Below are 19,678 nucleotides of genomic sequence, written 5' to 3'. Positions count from 1 at the left end.
TAATTTGAATATACGATCAGCAACAAGCCATTGGGATCAATCACAATATTCAAGTATCACTGAGTATCTGTCAGGAGCTATGTAACTGTACGACAGCAAGAATCCAGCCGTGATGAAGGCAGTTTGCAGATTCATATTTATTAGAAAAATACCTTTTCTCCCTAGTCCTCAACCTTTCAACTGATTTGATGCTTTTCTCATCATTACCTTTCTTGAGCTAATTTTTTTTTCATGTATAATTTACTTTGCAAGTCTTTGCCTATCCCTACTACTTTTCCCCTCTACTCCTTCTGCATCGCCTAGTTGTCCGTCCCTCGTAGCTCAGTGGTGAGCGCAACGGAATGTCATGCTTAACGACGCGGGTTCGATTCCCAGCTGGGACGGGGATTTCCTCCGCTCAGGGACTGGGTGTTGTGTTGTCCGTATCATCATCATTTCATCCCCATCTACACGCAAGTCGCCGAAGTGGCGTCAAATAAAAATGGTTCAAATGGCTCTGAGCACTATGGGACTTAACATCTGAGGCCATCAGTGCCCTAAAACTTAGAAGTACTTAAACCTCACTAACCTAAGGACATCACACACATCCATGCACGAGGCAGGATTCTAACCTGCGAGAGAGGACCTCGGGATGTTTAATAAATAGCTGTGAACGATGCTACAATAAACGCTGGCCGTAATGTATCTCGTAGTTTAATTCTCTAAATTCGTTATACTCTAGATTGCAAAATACACTGAATCTGAACTTCACATGTGAGAATGTTCTACAAATTAAATTTAAAAAAACTAACACATCAGATGCTACTTGTTGTCTAACGATACAGTACGCTATCATTTTTATACAGATACAGAATGCAGATACAGAATGAAAATAGTGTCCACAGCCCACTAAAAATTTTCAGATTCTGATCATCGTTCCTTACTGAGTGTACTGGAGTAAGTGCCCTTGAACTCCCATAGTTCGTTACATAGTAATACTTTCGGGTTGTGTAATCTGTCGTAATCATGGCTGTCGAAAGTCGAACAGCTTCTGTAAAGGTATAGCTCTGTATTTCTATGCACCGTATCGTTCGCCGACATCGTTGTTGACATTATTATTTGTGTTCTAAGTATTCGTTACCTTACCCAGTACCTGCCCTCAGTAGAATTTAAGAGACAAAATGGCATTAAATTACGTTGTCAACAGCAATAACAGGAAATTTTTTGTTTACATACACGATACGCATTCCGTATCACACAGCTTTGCACTGATGTTCAGGTATTCTCAGTGTAATGCATTCAGCAAGCTAGCAGGGGCAACAAAACGAATAGTCTGTAACTGTCTACAGCAGATGAAGGGTTTCTTACTTCAAAACGTTCAGCAAATCATAATGACAACGCATTAGATCCAGACAAATACTGAAAGTAATTCAGCTTGTTTTTTAAATTTTATGATGCATCTCTGAAAGAAATCTCCATCAACAGGTAGTACAGTTTTGAGTACATATTCGATAATCTCTGTCATGTAAATTAAATTTAATTCAGATTCTGACTATGATACTCTTGCAGTGCCCGAAGAACAACAGTTATAAATTAGATTTAAAGATTTAATGGTTACGGTAATTTATATATTATGCATATAACGTTATAAAGAAAGTTCACGGATCAGTCCCTCAAACTTCAAAATCTTATTGGTAGGGTTCGGACTTAGGCTGTATATTGCAGCGCAGTATACACTACTGGTCATTGAAATTGCTACACCAAGAAGAAACGCAGATGATAAACGGGAATTCATTGGACACATATATTATACTGGAACTGACATGTGATTACATTTTCACGCAATTTGGGTGCATAGATCCTGAGAAATCAGTAACCATAACACCCACCTCTGGACGTAATAACGCCCTTGATACCCCTGGGCATTGTGTCAAACAGAGCCCATGCAGCTTCAACACGATACCACAGTTCATCAAGAGTAGTGACTGGCGTATTGTGACGAGCCAGTTGCTCGGCCACCATTGACCAGACGTTTTCAATTGGTGAGAGATCTGGAGAATGTGCTGGCCAGGGCAGCAGTCGAACATTTTCTGTATCCAGAAAGGACCGTACAGGACCTGCAACATGCGGTCGTGCATTATCCTGCTGAAATGTAGGGTTTCGCAGTGATCGAATGAAGGGTAGAGGCACGAGTCGTAACATATCTGAAATGAAACGTCCACTGTTCAAAGTGCTGTCAATGTGAACGAGAGGTGACCGAGACGTGTAACCAATGGCAACCCATACCATCGCGCCGGGTGATACGCCAGTATGGCGATGACGAATACACGCTTCCAATGTGCGTTCATCGCGATGTCGCCAAACACGGATGCAACCATCATTATGCTTTAAACAGAACCTGGATTCATCCGAAAAAATAACGTTTTGCCATTCGTGCACCCAGGTTCGTGGTTGAGTACACCATCGCAGGCGCTCCTGTCCGTGATGCAGCGTCAAGTGTAACCGCAGCCATTGTCTCCGTGCTGATAGTCCATGCTGCTGCAAACGTCATCGAACTGTTCGTGCAGATGATTGTTGTCTCGCAAACGTCCCCATCTGTTGACTCGGAGATCGAAACGTGGCTGCACGATCCGTTACAGCCATGCGGATAAGATGCCTGCCATCTCGACTGCTAGTGATACGAGGCCGTTGGGATCCAGCACGGCGTTCCGTATTACCCTCCTGCACCCACCGATTCTATATTCTGCTAACAGTCATTGGATCTCGACCAACGCGAGCAGCAATGTCGCGATACGATAAACTGCAATCGCGATAGGCTGCAATCTGACCTTTATCAAAGTCGCAAACGTGATGGTACGCATTTCTCCTTACACGAGGCATCACAACAACGTTTCACTAGGCAACGCCGGTCATCTGCTGTTTGTGCATTAGAAATGGCTTGGAAACTTTCCTTATGTCAGCACGCTGTAGGTGTCGCCACCGGCGCCAACCTTGTGTGAATGCTCTGAAAAGCTAATCATTTGCGTATAACAGCATCTTCTTCCTGCCGGTTAAATTTCGCGTCTGTAGCACGTCATCTTCGTGGTGTAGCAGTTTTAATGAGCAGAAGTGTATTAACGCATATTCCCGCTAATTACTCTTTATGTGATACAAACTCCATATGACTGTTTTACGCCTGTGTATATCTCATACGCATTTGAAACACCCAAAATTCTCATCCCCAAGAAAATGGCTCTGAGCACTATGCGACTCAACTGCTGAGGTCATCAGTCGCCTAGAACTTAGAACTAATTAAACCTAACTAACCTAAGGACATCACACACATCCATGCCCGAGGCAGGATTCGAACCTGCGACCGTAGCGGTCACGCGGTTCCAGACTGAAGCGCCTTTAACCGCACGACCACACAGGCCGGCTTCATCCCCAAGAACGGAGAAGACTGGTTTGAGTACATATGATATGGTTTCAATGAGATTAATGATTACTTTGTTGGGAGATTTTTGTCTCTCCTCAAGAAGAGAATTTCCCCCTCCGATATAGCAACTTAATGGAATTGATTTTCGTATCGTATTCAACCTTAGTACGGCAGTAGTGATATGTACGCTCAGCTTTTAGCATGTAGTGAAACTTCGGAGCACTAGAGAGGTTATGAGTATTGTAAAGAAAACATATATAGTACAAACTGCTTCAGAGCAGGGTAGCACGCAAATAGCTCATTTGTAGCGTTTGGCACTGAATTAAGAACGTTTGGAGGACAAAATGCAGTTGCAGTTCGACGTACACATCTCCACGATGTTTCTCATTCCAATTTCTTTGGACAGTACTTACCGTGATGTTAATACGACACACACTCTCTAGTTTCCGGCATACTTTACTTTCGGAAAATGTTCCCATTAGAACAGGAATATGCCGTACCTACCAAGATTTCCTTCAGCTAAAGTTAACACATCTATAAGCAGATAATAAAAAGAGTTACCTAACTGTCTTCTTCATTTTGAGATTAGCTTCTGTACTTAATTTATTCAATAATTTTCTTAATTCCATGGTCCATATTCCTCACGAAAAGGATAAAGGAAGTACCTGTTCTGCAGACACTGTGGACCAATAACGTATTTTAATCTTTATTCATCTTTTACGATTTGGCCACATCAACAAAAACAAACATTTTAAACCAAGCATTCCGATCACACACGTACAAAAGAAACATAAGAAAGTAAAAAACACGAAATGGGATAAGGTTACTACATATCTGTTTTTAGTTCACAAATAAAAATCGCGGAGTGTTGTGTCATACGTAAGATTCATTTTAAGAAAGATACGCATTGTCCACGTCTTTTCATCATGACGCTGTTAGCGCTGCCAACGTTTCTTCATAATGCGACTGACGTTTGCACTTGATTCATATAGTAACTGTAGGCACTACTGATTATATCTTTATATGCAGCTCTTCTATTATTTTCGAAAATTAGGCAACTTACGCATTCACAGGTAGCGTTGACTTTTTTATTTAATTTCGAAAGCAATGCACCACCACACCAAAAATGCCCTCCCTCTCTCTTTCTCTCTCCCTCTCTCTCTCTCATCTATTTATCCGCAGCGAAACTACTATTTGTATACTATTTTTTATCAGTAATAAAAGGGTGTGTGGTTTGCGGAGGTGTATGCTGGGACGAGAGGACCTGTTAACAAGCTCTGGCTTCCTCGCACAGCTCTGCCGCTGTGCCTGTGATTTGTAATTGCTACAGAACGCCTCCGAAAAGTAGGAATGACTTCATCATATACCGTCATCCTCCTTCTGTGAGGAGTTGCAGGTAGCGCCCGCACCGGCTGAGGAACTGCTTCGACACACATTTCGAGGTAAAGAAACTGACAACACAAAACCACATTCAATCACATTGCTAAGGTGGGCAATGGCCGTATATAAAACACTATTGGCCAAGGATTCCGAAGTTCGGCAGTTCAAAACTGTGGAGACCAATAATCAAGAAGAGCTGTATAAATGGAATATTGTCTACTACGATAAGAGTGTTCCGTGATATTTTATACCTTTCTTAACGATTTATATTCTAGTTTTTATGATTTTAGATGGGTGTTTCTAGGGGGGGGATGATACCATTGTACACGAATTACACAGAGTATTACTGCTTGGGGTACAGGCTCCTTCTCCCTTAAGTACCATACGTGTATTTCACGTTTAATATTGAGTGAGTGCCATACGAATATAACGAATGTAAAAAAAAAAAAAAAAAAAAAAAAGGCCTCAAATGGAAGTCACATGATCAAGAGAGAGGTTATTATGACACCACTGACACTAATTCAGTACAGTTACCAAACTGTGTTTCACGCTTCGTAACGGATGAGTGTCTCACGAACCTAATAACCGTTTGTATTTTATACAGAATCAGCATTTTAAAACGGAGACAGCGTAGTTCAGAAATTTATTGAATGAGATTTTCACTCTGCAGCGGAGTGTGCGCTGATATGAAACTTCCTGGCAGATTAAAACTCTACCACGGTAGAGCACTTGCCGGCGAAAGGCAAAGGTCCCGAGTTCGAGTCTCGAACCGGCAGACAGTTTTAATCTGCCAGGAAGTTTCAACAGATTTTTTTTCTTACGAAATGACTGATAGAATCAAACTTGAGGATTATAGTAACCAATTAACCGGTTTTAGCTTTAGATGTAGACGAACTTTTTCGTTTGATTCTTAAACAGAGGTCCCCAGCAATGCGATCGACTTCTGAAACTATCTATACGGTGAGACAGGTTAAGATCCCAGATATCACACACGGAAGTCATTCACCCTGGTGGGTCCTCGTTTGCGAGTAACTGACGAAAAAAATTCAGAATTTTGTGTCATAATAGAGTTAAAAAAGTCGCGTTACTTAGCGTGGGTGCGTAGTGTGCTGTATGGATTAACAGAGTCACATGCAGGGTGAGGGTAGGGGTGCCCTTGTAGGTTCGAATCTCGTCAGATCCACATTTTTTTATTGTTAAACTTTTATAGAAATTACTCCGATCTTTTTTTGATGCAATTAATTAGTTTAAACGTGATTTTTTTATTTTTATTCCTTTGTTACATCATTTTAATCGCCGTACGAGCTTTTTCATTTGTTTCATTTTCTCTTTATATCTTGTTTTCCCAAACGTAATTTTTGTGAATATGAATGGTCAAATGGCTCTGAGCACTATGGGACTTAACATCTTAGGTCATCAGTCCCCTAGAACTTAAAACTACTTAAACCTAACTAACCTAAGGACATCACACAACACCCAGCCATCACGAGGCAGAGAAAATCCCTGACCCCGCCGGGAATCGAACCCGGGAACCCGGGCGTGGGAAGCGAGAACGCTACCGCACGACCACGAGATGCGGGCGAATATGAATGTAATTATATTTATCTACTATAATATTCAATTATTTGAAAATTCCTCTCCATCAGTTAGAAAGAAAAGCCCGAAGTAATCTATTTGAATCTGTGCAATGGTGTGAAAAATGTATTTCTATTACCAGATGTGCAACTTTTTTCGCACGGTTGTCTTCATACAGACAGTTAAAACATAATCTAAATATGTGGTGCATTATGGGCAGAATAACGCAGATGAAAATTTAAATGATAGAGGGGTCTATAAGTAAAACGAAATTCAAAAAAAATTAGAAACAGATGTAATGAACGCAATAACGTGAACGAAAAATGGGGCGATAAAACAAAAGAAATTAAATTGAAATTAATACATAACATTAGTTAAAAATACATGAACAAAGCTTTCAAATGCATAAAAAAATGATAGGAAGAAAAATTAGAGCGAATGGAGAAGTTCATATCACGATTAAAATTATGTGACGAAGGAATGGAATTAAAAAATTACACTTACATCAGTTAATTGAATAAAAATGCTGATCAAAGACATTTTCATTAAGGTTTAAAAATTTAAAAATACCTTCCTGCACCCGACGAGGTTCGAACCCACAAACTCCTATTTGTGACGCGGATATCCTATCCGTCATCCCATGCAACCCGACTATGGAACGGAACTTTTTTTATCGCTACTGAGCATCAGACAAAATCACAAATTTTTTTTTGTAAGTTACCCGCAAACAGGTGAATGGCTGCAGTGTGTGACACAACGGATCGTACCATACATCACCGTATAGATAGTTTCAAAAATTCGATCGCACTGCTGAGGACCTCTTCTTGTTAGGTCTTAATAATGGTGCATGAAAACGGTTATTTGGTTTCTAAGAGTCCTAAATTCTGTCATCTGTTCCCGAAGAAATCAACGTATAAATGTTTCAACTGATAAAAACTGAAACTGAAATCGGCCTATAAAGTGACTTGTTCAATAAAGACGTTCGAATAATGATGCTTATTGGCACAAATAATGTTTCATTGACATGATGCAAAGTATTGTGACATGGCTGTATAGAGCGCCCTGTTCACAGTATTGTTTGATAGCTATGGTTGGCAGCTGCTGGCTAAACAAACGCTACCAGCTCAATCCGTTCTTCTTCCAGAACCAGGGAGTACATATGCGAATATAAAGTGCATACGAAACACGGTTTGTACACTTTGACTCTGGGTTCCCTTGGTCATACTCGTATATGGCAAAAGTTTTCAGTATTCAAGGAAATATTGTACGTGCTGCAGCATTTGGCAATCTTTGCGAACCAAAAATCTGTTGTTAAGCAGTATCCTATGTCCTTCCTTGTCAGCGGTTGAGTACTACTGTGTTTAGGTATCCTGCAAGGAAAAAAAATTTCGATTACATTAAATATTTATGCATTCGTTATCTTCGTGATTTTGTTTTAAATTAAAAACGAGCAACGTTGTCATTCGAAAGGTTGTCAGGACTGCAGAGCTTACTTATACCGCTTTTCTCTCCTCGCTGCGGCAGTCCATAAAAAGGACAGAGCTAATTCGCAACGCACCAAGCACCCTTCTCCGAGAAGGTTAAGTAAAGCAGGAAAAAACTATAGTTACCGTGTCTGGATGAGCAAAGCATCGTTTTTTTCTCCTCTTGCATTAACGTTGTGCAGCTGTACTCGTGGTTTAAAAGCTTTCCACTCGAATTATCAGAACATGTTCATTCATTACCTAATTGCTGGGACCAGTTTACACAAAAATATTTCTACTAGCGCACGTGTTTCACAGATGCAGTTCATTCAAAGTCAAATGATCAAAAGAAAACAGAAAGACGGCAGTTTAGGAATGAACAACATTTCAATTGTGATGGTGTTTTCTAAATGCGTTTGGGAGTGAACTAGTCTTTCTTATAATAATATGAAGAAAACAGTATATCCTTGTAGAAGCTACAGGTCATTGTGCAGGACAATGAATCATTTTGATAAAAATTGAAGAGACTCAGTGTTAAAATACATGATTAGACTGCATTATTAAGGTAAATAATGATGAAAGAATACCTCTGACTTCCTCCACCATTTGAAAGTAGATATTTCTGTGACTGCTGCGTCCTGCTTTCTGCCTGCGTACTGCAACAAGAACACCTTGATGGAATCTTAGACTCGGCGAATACGTTACGCACTTTCTAGCTTACGTAAGGTTATCTAAATTTGCTATATGTCATCAATATATTCATCCTCGATCTACGCGAAGAACAAGACATGGCTTTCTGCGTTTCTCTAATAGAACTACTAGATGCTATAAATTGTGTCGTATAACACAGAACGTTTAGACAGAGAGAGAGAAGGAAAAATGTGTTGGTGGGGGGCGGAAGAGAGGAAAGAGAGAAAAAGCGGGCGAAATGAAGCTCAGTACCAAGAAAAAAAAAAAATACAATCGAATATACTGAAGGTCGTTGACAAGTGAAAACTAAGAGAATGGGAAGTTTTGCAGAGACAAGGATGAAATTGACTCCAAGTGCGAAACGGACGTAGAATGCCATAGTGCTTACGAACATAGGGTGCCATGGGAGAGACATACACGTTAAGGATAAGAAGATCGGTAAAAACCATCAGCGGTGACAAGAAAATTCGCGCAACAATTTACTGCAGAAAGAGCTTCTTTTTTATTTTCCCATTCATTGCCTTCATATAAGTGTCATCTACGTACAAATGACTGTCTATATGGCCATTTTATGAACTATCTATAAAATTCAAGAGAATATTAGATAACAAACAAAAATTTAAACAGAGACAGCAATGTTTAGATCTAATACGTTACACACTTTGTAGTTTATGTAAGGTTATCTAAATTCACCGTATGTCTTCAATATATTAATCCTCGATCTGCGCAGGGATCAAGACACTGCACACAATTTATAGTTCAATTGAAGATGATAAAATGCTGCGTTACATAGGAAGAGCTTCTGGAGCAGCCGGCTGGTCTTTACTTGAGAATGAATCATCTGGAAAAGGCTATCGAATACATTTACCGTATCATAGAATTCTTGGGCAATTGTGCATTTCCATGATTACGGATATGTTGCATAAAGTAACGGCTCTTGTACTGCACTTTAGCACACTTTCTTAGGGGGATACAGGGTGATGACTACCTTTAAGGTTGCATTTGGGTTACGATATTAATCAATGAACTCGTAATGTAGATCGTGTAGTATATTCGAACTACAATTTTGAAACCATTATAGTGTAAAAAATTGCGAGCTGTCGTTTATATTTTCAGTAAAATATAGTTAGTACACAGGAAGAGTATGGCTCAAATGGCTCTGAGCACTATGCGACTTAACTTCTGAGGTCATCAGTCGCCTAGAACTTAGAACTAATTAAACCTAACTAACCTAAGGACATCACACACATCCATGCCCGAGGCAGGATTCGAACCTGCGACCGGAGCGGTCGCTCGGCTCCAGACTGTAGCGCCCAGAACCGCACGGCCACTCCGGCCGGCCACGAAGAGTAATTCCATAATTTATTTCCCCAGTTATAGATTACTTAAGGCGTCTTCCTTTAAATAGCGCGTCTCTCTTGACATGCCCTCATCCGGATTGGTTCTCATGAGGTGTATAACACAAATACAACATATTTAAAGAATCACATGAACAGTACAACTAGGACTGGCAGACGTCCGGTTTTGGCAGAAACAACGCGGAAATTTCCCGCCTTGTTCCGGGTACAATGCAAACCTTTAATCGTACCCCAAAGTTCCGATTTTGAGAGGCATAATGACGTATTTTTTATCTTATAGTACCAAATTTTACGATGCAGACCATGTTTTTCTTGCTGGGGCGTGCATTTGATGGCAGTTGAGACGCTTGTGACGAGCAGCAGAACTGCGTTGTGGGTTTCCATATCAAGCAAGAAGGCACATGGTTTCGTTTATTTCGGGAGCAATTAGATATTCAAACCAGCACACACTGGGACAGAAGATTCCAAGTGTATCGCTCAGTTTGGTAAAAAGAATTTCCAGAACTGCGGCCAGTTTCAGAAAGTCAAATAAAGCAAGGTATACTTCACGTGTTTGAAGACCTGGAGAAGGATTTTACATTCCACAAGGCGGCGTGCTTGATGTTATGCAACATTTTAGTAGTGTTAGCCACAAACGCAGACGCTTAGCATCAGTTCACACAGGCTGATGAAAGGTCTCTACAGGGAGGACTTCGTTGAAGCAGATAAGGTATGTAGTAGGTGCATGATAATTTCAGGGTTTCTAATTTTCATGGTAATGATAGACGCTATTAATAGTGGGTGTTTTTCGATTCAGATGACTGCGTCTGAGCTTACATTCCCGTTTGACACAGTTATACATCATCTTAGCTATGCTAGCACCTAGTGCAATGTGAAAATATCGTCTCAGTTATTCCCGGGTTCGGCAACTCACGTGTAGCAATACAAAATGTGATACATTAATTACTGGAGTTTTTGGACCAAATAGCATCAATAATTTAACTCAAAAGTTCAAGGACTACAAATTTTTTGGTGTGGCACTTGACACTTCCAACATAGGTGATGAAAAGTGTTGTCCTATTTGTGTAAGCTACTTTGATGTTCAAACAGGTGTGTCCCACAGAATTCTAGATTTCTGTGAGGGCTCTGGTGATTCTGCATCACCAGTATCCGAATGGGTCTTAAAAAGGATGCCAAAACATCAGCCGAATTTCTCCCAGGTTTCAAGTTTTACTGCGGGCGGCACAAATGGGAAGAAAAACTCAGTATGTGTTCACTTAACATAGAAAAATCGTGCTATAATGAAATCAAACAGCTGTGCACATATAGTCCAACGCTGCTGTAAATCTTGTATGAATGCTATGTCCATAGATATTGAAATGTTGGCAATTAAGTCTTTCAACTGTTTCTCAAATTCAGCTAAAAGGGTTTCACAGTTGAAATATTTCTTTCAGTTTGTTGATGTGGAATACAATGCTTTGTTCAGAAATGTACAACAAGTTTGTTAGGCCTAAAGCTTGTCGTAGAAAGATGGTTGAAAAATCATCCTGCAGATGTTTCGTCCTTTTCTAGTGTAAATGATTGCCCCAGCTTCTTTACAAAGAACTTGATACATGTGTCTGGTTCAGGAAAACAACTTATTTTAGTGAAATTCTATCTTCATTTTTCTTTGCAATTAACTGACATATTTTCCAGTGGTGTACTCAACTTTTATAAAATGAACTGGCAGTTGGTGGAGCATACCGTAAGATGGAGTAAATAAAAATGGAGTTGGAATATAGGATAAATCATCTGTTTCTTTGTTATAAGGTGCAACAGCTGCAGATAAACCGGAGGAACTTATCCAAGATGAAAAACAAACACAACTGATAGATTGCAGATATATGTATGAAGTGTGTGTGAAATATTTAAATAAATGGTTTGATTTTGATGACAGTAACTTTCTCTCCTTAGTAGATTGCATATCACTTTTAAAAAAATGTGTTTCAAAATATTTTGAAATTAACCGAATCGCGTTGCATCGTTGATTTCCCTAGTGCAGGCAATATGTATTCAGAGATTGCTATGGTTTGTTATTTGTTTTGTGGGGAAGGGAAACAACATTTGTAACCAAAGTCAGCCACTATGACAGGACCACAGAGATGGGTCTGCACTACAGAATTAATTTGGGCAACACAAATGTGCAGTGTTATAGTATTAGTTAAATTCATCTTGCGTATATTTTCTTCACATGTATCCAAGAAGAGATTTTTCTCCATTATGAACATTAACTGGGGAATGAGCAAAACAGATGCTAAGTTGAGCTAATAAAAATTAATTGTACACTTACTTCAATTATGGCTAAAGTTGCAGTGTTTTTAAAGACTTTCCTACTTAATGAAAAAATGTTGAGAGCTGCACGCTGCTCTGAAAAATACCCCTGTTAATTTTGTTGAGTGTACTATGAAAAAAATCTGCAGTAAATATATTTTTTTTAAATGTGAGTGTCGATACATGTGTTACTATTTTCCGTCACTGAAAGCTGCCAACCGTAAGTACAACACATCAAGTTGACGAAAATTGGACAGCGGAGCAGATAAATGCTAAGCCCTATCAAACGAGTGTGGCTGCATGGTGCGCAATCGTCTAGCGGACGGAACCTTCGTAAACTAAACGCTAGTGGAAAAGCTAAATATTTACGAAAGTTGATGAAACGAGAATTTGAATCAACTTGAATCGAAGACACCCAATAGCTCAAAAACGCACACAATCTCTTTATTGGGCAATATCAATGCTCTGTTTCTGATCAACATTTATGCTGTACGTACTCTATACACATTCCCTCACAGTCGAATCCTAAAGACTCTAACTATACACGTGGAGCACGTCAACAAGAATCTCCCTAACACACTTGCAGCCTGTTGGGTGAACAAACTGATATAACAGACCGTCCTGCTCGACGACTTGGTGAGTCAGGATGTAATAAAAATGAAAAATAAATTTACAAGATGTGAATTTGGTGCCAAAGTATGTGGACTGCCTATGGTGAGCAAGTCATCGAATTTACTGACAAGCAACTGGCCGAAAAAAGCTTGTCTGAATTAAGGATCACCACAATCTTCGTTTAGGGATAGAAGGTAAGAAGCATGTAAAAAAGTCGAAACATGGCGTAAAGATCAAAAATGTAAAATCCTACAAAAGATACCGAAATAAATAAAATAGTCAGGTGCTTACCTGGGGGAAGAATAGAGCAATCCTTCCCTTCCTTTCCCCAGTTCCTGGGGAACCTCGAATTGCAGAGGATGATGAGGGTGTTGGAGCCCCATGAAATTGATTTACAATTTTTGCAAGACAAAGATAAACGCTGACCTCCAACTACTCAACCCTGAATGAACACGTGACAGTTCCTTCCAGAATAACAACACATGACGATGTTGCACAAGTTCACAACAAACCTCAGGTTAAAAGCCGAATTTTTTCATCCACGAAATATGCGGAATGTGACTTTTATGAAAACATCTTACCTACCATTAAGTTCTTGCCCTTTTCGGTTACTTACAGGATGTTACAGGAGACATTTATTTCACATTCATTCAATTGTCTGGGAGTGCGTAACGTTATAAGCTTAAGAATAAATAGCTTCGAGTAGTGCGTTAGTATGTTAGAAGCATAAGAAAGAATAGCTTCCAGCGTAAATACAGGAATGAGAGTGCTTCTGGAGTATATCATTAATGTGCCACGTAAAATGTGATATTGTATCGAGGTCAGTTGCCATGTTACAAGCCGATAATCACCTAGCCCTTGGTGAGAAATGATGGCAAGTACGATTTATAGATTTAAACTCGAATACTTCCATTGTATGAAGGAAGTCCGAAGGAGAAGCCTTTTCCTCTAAACGGTTACTTAAATGGTCTTTGTCTCATTTCAAAATGGTTTTTATGTTCAAATTATTTAATAATACCTAAACAGATATGTAAACAGATAGCTGTAAGGTAGGACAGTGTCGTTGACCGAAGCTACTCAGACGTTATCGGAAGCTGTATCAGACTCTCTCTTCAACTATCTGGCTCATGCAGTCGGCTACAACTTTGAATGTAGGTTTACAATGTTAAGAGTGCCCATTTCATTAAATTTGATGAAAAAATAAAGGGAAACAATTTGAAATTCGTTTCAGTGTTGTATATTTAATATCTTAATCCCACGATTTGTATGAATACGATTATGGTCCACTGTAGATAGCTAGCTACGACAACTCGCAAACTGTGTGTGTGCGTGTCCTGGAGCTACAGCACACTGATTGTGGGCGGGCGTGTTCAATTTCCATCATCTTGGGTCCTTTATGGGCTCGGGATAGTGGCTGATCAAACTGTACGTAGAGCAAAAAGCAAACAACAGCGGTATTTCAATCACACTTTATTTATTTTTCCGTAAGCTACCAGTTACGGCAGTTCACCGATTCCATCCTCAGGCCTCTGTGCATTAGAACATCTACAGCTACACAATGTAGAGTATGTCTAGTATGTAACACAAGATAATAATACAGATACAAAGCAAGAACGGCAGCGGTCGCTCACTACAAAATGTAGCATAAAGGGATTTTAGACTTAACTTCACACACAAATTACACTGTAACAGGATATGTTCACATGCTGGGTGTCATTAGTAAACCAACACATTAAACACATCCTATCAACCAGAGAGGCAAATCATTTCAAACCCATTGTTACAGCGTTTTAATATGATTGTGTGGTTACCATTTCCCTTGGGAAATACAAAGTGTCATACAAATGGCATGTTTTCTGGAAACAACGATGAAAATGAATCGATGTAGAAACTTGAGCTACGGTGTACGCATTTAACGCCGAGACGAACGTAAATCACGTCCTGGTAGAGATACAAATAAAAAAATGCCATAAAATAAGCAAAAATGAATAATAACTGATTGAAATACGGCTGTTGTTTGGTTTTTGCTCTGCACACTGTTCCCTTTCCCTCCGTGATCATCCAGAGGGAGCAAAGACGTAGTTGCAACAGCGAGCACAGTTTGCAAGCATCTAACAGATTTGTTCAGCTTCTGCTGAATCTACCATCTAGCACGACACATTTCAGAGACCTTTGTGAACAGACGCTCGTGGCACCTCACCTACACATCACACGAGCTCTGGTGAGCGGACATTGTTGCACCTTGAATGAATGCTTATCAAACGTTTTTTAAGTGCGCAGCGGAAATGAAACGACAAATTTCTTTAAGCGTTTAATGCATATTCTCCATCAAAACACATTATTATGTTATGGCCCGACCACCCACACGCACACCGACAAAGAGAAAGAGAGAAGGAAGAATGCGGGTGGGGGATTGGGGGGAGGGGGGGAAGAGGGGGAAGGACAAGAGGGGCAAAAGAGTAAAAGCTGTCCAAATGACATTCAGTACTAAGAAATAAGATACAACCGAATATACCGCAGCTTGTTAACAAACGAATACTAAGATAATGACGTATTTGGAGAAAGAAGTATGAAGATTAATCCAAGTGCTAAACGAACATAGGATGCCATACTGTTTAATGACAAACATAGGATACCATGGGAGAGACATATATGTAAGGATAAGAAGATCGATAAAAATAGAAAGCGCTAACAAAAAATGCGCGCAACTATTTACAGCGGAAAGATTTTTTTTTGTTTTTCCATTTATTGCTCTCATACAAGTCTCATTCATGAACAGATTACTGGCTATACAGCCGTTTTATGAATGATCTATAAAATTCAATAGATTATCGGTTAACAAAAGAAAATGTAAACAGACACAACACTGTTTAGAACTAATTTTCAGCAGTCACTGAAATCTTAAATTATTATATATTGCTAATGTGCAAAACTATAGCGAGATGTTTTGCCACTAAAATTTAAAAGATTTTGCGCCTTGCAAGAACTTGTGGGATCTACTCCTATAATCACATTATTTTTTGAACGGTGCGTAAGAATTACCAAGTAAGTTAAGAGCAACTGTTACGTTCGGCCGGCTGCAGTGACCGAGCGGTTCTAGGCGCTACAGTCTGGAACAGCGCGACCGCTACGGTCGCAGATTCGAATCCTGCCTCGGGCATGGATGTGTGTGATGTCCTTAGGTTAGTTAGGTTTAAGTAGTTCTAAGTTCTAGGGGACTGACGACGTCAGAAGTTAAGTCCCATAGTGCTCAGAGCCATTTGAACCATTTGTTACGTTCAACCGCATACATTGTACTACAATGGGTCGGACTGCTAGCTCGCATTGTTGCCGCTAACGGCCCAGCCGCTACTAGTTACCCCACACCGAGGGGTAATAGGTAGTATTGTGTCAGCTTTTCCAAAAGGTGTTAGTCAAGTCCAAATGGTTCAAATGGCTCTGAGCACTACGGGACTTAACATCTGAACTTAGAACTACTGTAACCTAACTAACATAAGGACGTCACACACATCCATGCCCGAGGCAGGATTCGAACCCGCGACCGTAGCGGTCGCGCGGTTCCAGACTGAAGCGCCTAGAACCGCTCGGCCACAACGGCCGGCGTTAATCAAGTGAAACGATAAATTATAACTATGACAAAAATTCTAATGTGGCCCGATGGATGTATTTACAGGTGTCTTTCACGCTGATTGGTAAAACTTTGTTGTCTAATCCAGTTTTCTGTTGATTTCTGCTATCTTTTGTTTGAGATTATTCGTATTTCCAAATCACAAAGCAATACGAAACTTTACGTTCCTTGCTTTTCATAAGAGCGCAACACTGGATAGGCGATTAATGAATATCCAATCAGATATGCGACGTCTTTTCAAGGGAATCGAGATATTCCGTTACCGGCCGGGATTGAGCAACGGTAAGGAAATAAAATCGGATACGTCTCATGGGGATACTACACGCCCGATTATGTTCGCAATACATTACTTATCTATATTTTCACCATAAAGAACGGTATGTCAAAGTGACACACACAAAAAATCATCATTTTATTGCTTCATTAACTTTTGTTTTAATTGTAAACACCATTTTTCGTTTCAGTGCTGGTGCCATCGTTGTAATCTTGAAATGGGTAGTGTCAAAAACTCGCGTGATGCACAGTGGCAGTATGTAGTGAGTGTATTCTTCCAGACACGAATGTAAAACGACTCTTAATCCACTTGGCACGCATCTGCCTGCGTAGTAACGTTTAAATTGGAAGAAAAAGTGAATAAAAGAAGAAACTGAAGATTTTTTTTTTTTTAGCACATTGCTCGACGAAACCAAGTGTAGTCAAGGCGGTTGAACGAAGTACTTCGACATTGTCACGTGAGAAGTCACAAATGCGTCTAAATACGCTTTCTTACTTTGTACTGTAAGCACAGAGACTGATAAGTAGAAATAAGTTCAGAGACAAATGGGTTCAAACGGCTCTGAGCACTATGGGACTTAACTTCTGAGGTCATCAGTCCCCTAGAACTTAGAACTACTTAAACCTAAGTAACCTACCTAAGGACAGCACACACATCAATGCCCGAGGCAGGATTCGAACCTGCGACCGTAGCGGTCGCGCGGTTCCAGACTGAAGCGCCTAGAACCGCTCTGCCACAACGGCCGGCTTCAGAGACAGGTGAGACGGTCTGCTATTAACGCAAAATTAAAGTACAATCGCAAGACGGAAGAATGAGAGCCAATGGACATGTGACGATTGCTGAATGACTTCTTAACGGAGCTTTTTTTTTTTTTTTTTTTGGGAACGAACCGATACTCAAACCACAAATAACAAGCCTACATACAAATGCATAAATACAAGAAACGTAGAGATAAAATTCGAAAATTCTCACGTCCTCCAGTAACAGAAAACATTTTGTTTTTCGTTGCATAACACATTTAAAACCCTGTCATTCTATTTCCAAGTGGCGGTTGTAACTAAGACGCGAGCGTTGGCTCTTTCTCCTTTTACGAATTGTTCGAAACTGTGACTGAATTACTACATTCGTCACCAGTACTTTACTTTTTACGCTATCTCAAAGACATAAATTAAAATGGGCAGATATGTTACCACGACTACTTCCCTTTTCCTTCTGGCTTACTGTTTGCTGAGCACTTAAGCGGTTGTAGTAGTCCATTTTGTGTTCGTTTCTTTCATGCACTGATACGACAGTACCACGTATTCATTGAACAATGTCAGAGATATACAAATTACTACAAAGATGTTATTTCGCAGTTGACTTCAGAGATTGATTGAAGGTATGAGATCTGTTTAACGATAAACAGCACATGATTTGCGGTATTGTTTCACCGGAATTTATTACGATCTTGTTTCTCGCTTCCATACGTGAAATCTGACAAGCGCGGACAAAGACGCTGCTTCGCAAGCAACCAAAATTCAAGCGCTGAGAGTCACTGCCGTAACTTTAGATAGAAAATTTGACATCTGAAGCCCACATTAGCGTCACATCTTACACATGTTAGACGTAAGACTTCTCAATTCCTGCGTACTGTTATGATTAAAGGCTCTATATGTAATAACGACTTTATTTATTTATCAAAGCTTTGTTCCTCGTTCAAGAACGTATTTGTTGACGCCACTCAGTTGTTTCCCGACGAGCCCAATAACCAGAATATCGAGTCCTAATTAATAAATATTAACAGAAGAAAAAGGGACAGAGATCTGTTCAACATAAGATTTGGATGAAGTTAATTCATTTCTAGAAACAAGGACCTTGACAAATGTTAATATTCATCAATTCATGAGACTAAAATATAATACTGAATATCTTTGTTTTATATTTTCAGTTATGGTGCCGAACCAGTACATTTGTCGTTATCGAGACATATATCCACTAAAATCTGCATCCTTTAGGGAACATGAAATAAAATCATTTTTTTAAAACTGTGTCATATTTTATTATGTCAAATAATTGTCTCATTCGTAACCAGTCAGTTGTGTATGTTGTGAGTGGCAACGTGACCCAACCTGAGAAACACGTGACTTGATTACCGTTTTCGATTAGTAGCTTTCATCCAGAACGAAATACTAACAGAGCGAAGTGGTATGTTGGTACACACACAGGACTCGCACAACGGCGGAGTTCCCTAATGGTCATCTATTCAAAACATTAAAATTCTTCTTCAGGCTATTACTTGTATCGCACCACGACAAAGAGCCGCTTATTTCTGTGCCCCTTTTTCAATCTACTTAGTTGTTAATTCATCTTAACTACATTGTTCTATAAGCATCATAAAAAATGTCCCCCAAACCCTCTCACCACACTAGCGATTATGACAATCAGAATTAACTGTCGAATTATTCCGACTTAATAGTCTATGTGGAACAGTGTGAAAGGGGCCACGTCGCCACACTTGGCGCTATTATTACTTTTGCACAGTGTTTGTGTCAACCTTTCGACACCTCGCCACAGAATCATGACTGAGTAGCATGAAAGGGCAGTTTTCGATATGAGCACTGGCTACAAAGACTTATACATACAGTGTGATCCCTTTGAGAGGTCAGAAAAGTGCGTCATGTTTATAAAGTTAATCTCTGGCAGTTTTTTGCAATGTACGTAAAATGGTGGGAGTTAACAAGACAAGCCAAGAGCCTTTAGTTTACAGCATAAAAAATCACCAGACGTAGGAGACACATTGCACAAAGGTGACACAAATTAGCGCTCATAGTGTGTCTTGACTGTTAAGTGAAAATTATCGCTAAGCCACAGCAACGCGCAGAGGGTGTCGTATGGTATGCGAAATTTTCCTGTGACGCACAGACTGAGAATAAAAAGTTAGTGTCGTCAATTAGCTTCAAATGATGGATCAGTATGTGGTCCCTCAATTACAGCAAGATCGGTTATTTGACACCAGCATCTATCTACAAAACGGCG

This window comes from Schistocerca americana, chromosome 8 (genome assembly GCF_021461395.2).
Source record: "Schistocerca americana isolate TAMUIC-IGC-003095 chromosome 8, iqSchAmer2.1, whole genome shotgun sequence".
Classification (NCBI taxonomy): domain Eukaryota; kingdom Metazoa; phylum Arthropoda; class Insecta; order Orthoptera; family Acrididae; genus Schistocerca; species Schistocerca americana.
This window is presented reverse-complemented; position numbering follows the sequence as displayed.